Source organism: Eptesicus fuscus, chromosome 9, assembly GCF_027574615.1.
Source record: "Eptesicus fuscus isolate TK198812 chromosome 9, DD_ASM_mEF_20220401, whole genome shotgun sequence".
Classification (NCBI taxonomy): domain Eukaryota; kingdom Metazoa; phylum Chordata; class Mammalia; order Chiroptera; family Vespertilionidae; genus Eptesicus; species Eptesicus fuscus.
In genome coordinates this window covers 37,955,315-37,957,954 of record NC_072481.1, presented here as the reverse complement: position 1 = coordinate 37,957,954, position 2,640 = coordinate 37,955,315, and the positions used below count along the sequence as shown (strand labels likewise).

The following is a 2,640-nucleotide window of genomic DNA, read 5'->3' as shown; positions in this document are numbered from 1 at the left end:
CTCTGAAACTCAAGCACACCTCTAAAAGCCCCAAGAGGCAGATTAAAAAGTGTGGGAGATACACTACACTACAGGCTTTTTTTTGTGTGTTTTTAAAGCACATACCTAGTGCTTTGGTCCTAGACATGATTTCAGCATACAGATTCTTGTTGTACCATGAAGCTTTGGGAGACTTTGTTCTGGAAGAGGGATCCTGCTGAGTGGGGCTGGGGTGAGCCTGAGGTGGTCTCAGATGCCACTTGTCAGGTGTCTCCAGACATTAAAAACACCTCCTAAGACCAAGCAGAACTCAGGTCAGCTCAAAATGATGGGGTAGCCTGAGTACCAAACCTCAGAGCCCTTTCCAGAGGGGCCAGTTTGTTCCTATCCATCTTCAGCACACCAACAAGGAAGCTGGGGATTAGGAGACAACATTTCACAGGATCAACCACCAGGGGCCACAGGTGATGGCCTCTGTCACTGGCTAGTGTGCCTGCTTACCTATATTTCTCAAACTAACTTAAGAAAACAAAAACCTAATGTGAATAGTGGAAGGGCTTGGCCAGTGTTGCCCAGTGGTTGAGCATTGACCTACGAACCAGCAGGTCAGGGTTAGATTCCCAGTCAGGGTACATGCCCGGGTTGTGGGCTTGATCCCCAGTAGGGGGTGTGGATAAGTCAGCTGATCAATGATTCTCTCTCATCATTGATATTTCTCTCTCTCACTCCCTCTCTCTTCCTTTCTCTGACATCAATAAAATGTATTTTTTTAAATAAAGGAAGAAAGGTAACAACTCCCACACAGATGCCAGTGGCTTTGCTTCTGTGAATTTTCTAAAGCAACATCTTGACTACACCCTGAGCTGACGTCAGCAATGGTGAAGACAGATTTGAAAGCACCTTCCCATATTCCAGGCATTTTGCCAAGGCTTTGTCGCCCAGAGGCATGCTGGTGCTGCTGGGTTGTCTGTCAGGGCCATCTCTGTTCTTGTTCCCCCACCCTGAGGTCTGGCTACTTGTTTAGTTTGGGGACTGTTTATACATGAAGTTCCAGCAAGATGTGACTTTGGACTCCAGTGCCCCTACTTTCCATAGCAGGTCTGCCATGATGTGGAGGGCTGAGATCCAGATCATAGGCATGAGGGAGTCCCACCCATGCTATTATCCAGACCATGTCTGAATGTCCCCTTGAGTTAGAGCTGGGTCCCCGATGAACCATGGGAGTGGACAGCACCAAGCCAATGGCCTGCATAGCTGTCTGTCCTTTCAGCTTTTACAGAGCCAGTCTAGGGGGGTCCTGGGTTTCTCCTACTTTTGCTGCACAGCTAATTCCTGCCACAGATCTCTGGCTTCCTCCTTCAGTTGCTGAACAGATTCTAGGAGATTCTTCTTGTCAAGCTCGCTCTCCGGGGAGGCATTTCTTTCAATGGTTTGATTCAAGTACTGCTCCAGTTCTTCCAGAGACAGGATCGTGGCCCATTTCACTCTTTCCAAGATACAATTTGCTTGTTCCAGCTCTTGGATATATTTCTGCAGCTGATCTTTAATTGCCTTTGTCTGGGCAAGGTCATTCTCTAAGGCGGAGATCTGCCAGTAGCCTTCAGAATGCTGCGTCTCCGACTCCTCCTTGGTGGTTTCTAGCTCCATGTGAAGGTGGTTATTTTCTGATAGGAGGTCCCTGTTCCTGGTTTCAATTTGTTGCAGCTGCATCTCCAATTCAGCTTCATATTCTCAGCTTCCCTCCTGGAATTCTCAGAGCTCCTCTGGTGTTTTCTCTGCCCTTTACTTGTAGGTCATAGTCAGATCTTTCCAATAATCAGCTTCTTCCTCTTCAGAGCTGAAAGTCTTTCCAGGGACCTCTATTGTGAAACAGAACAAGTCACTCTTGTTGTGACATGGTGCCCAGGCTTGGGGTGGTGGCAGCAAGCAGCAGAGCAGGAGGTTGGGTGGCCCAGGAAATACTCCTTGAAGGAAGTTTTTCATAACCAAATAACATGGGCAGATACTGTTCCCAATAGGCCCCCTTTAGAAATTCTCAGTCCACTGAAACGTTCTGAGTAGTTCAAAATACTCCCTTTTTATCTTTTTTTTTTTTAAATCCAGTGTTGCCCAAACTTAGTCATAGGATACTTTTTATCCCAATCCTCTTACAGCTCCTGGCCCAGTTGCTCAAAGCTGTGTCAGAGACCATGGAGGAGGCTTCCAGGGAAAACTAAAGGGTCCTATTGTCCTGGGGAGTTAGGATATTCTGTAAGACACTGGGCCAGCTGTGCTTAGTGAGATGGTCATAGTAGGAGAGAGGGAATGTTCTCTTCAATTCTGAGCAGAACTGGAGAGCCCTCAGTACAGTGAAGACTCTAAGAAACATGACTGCACATTGGCCCTGTATGAGATTGCATCCTTGGGGACATCAGGAGAGGGGTAGCACATGACACAGCCAAGTGGAACCCAGCCTCGAGGGGTAGGTCTTCTAGTGGCTTCCCAGCCACACACCTCAGTGAGGGCAGTGAGAACAAGAGAGGAAGCTTTGTGCCTGACCCAGAGTGGGCATGCAATCAATGCTAAACATTTGCTTGAATGTACTCAAGTTCTTTCTGGAATGCCAAGAAGTACTGTCATGGCCCTGGAATGAAAGAGATGACAGACTCAACAAGGTTTAAA

General features: G+C 47.5%; 1 pseudogene; it reads right to left on the bottom strand.

Moving 5' to 3' along the window:
* Positions 1 to 252: 252 nt before the first annotated feature.
* Positions 253 to 1,962, bottom strand: LOC103284226 (nuclear distribution protein nudE homolog 1-like; annotated as a pseudogene).
* Positions 1,963 to 2,640: the final 678 nt, after the last annotated feature.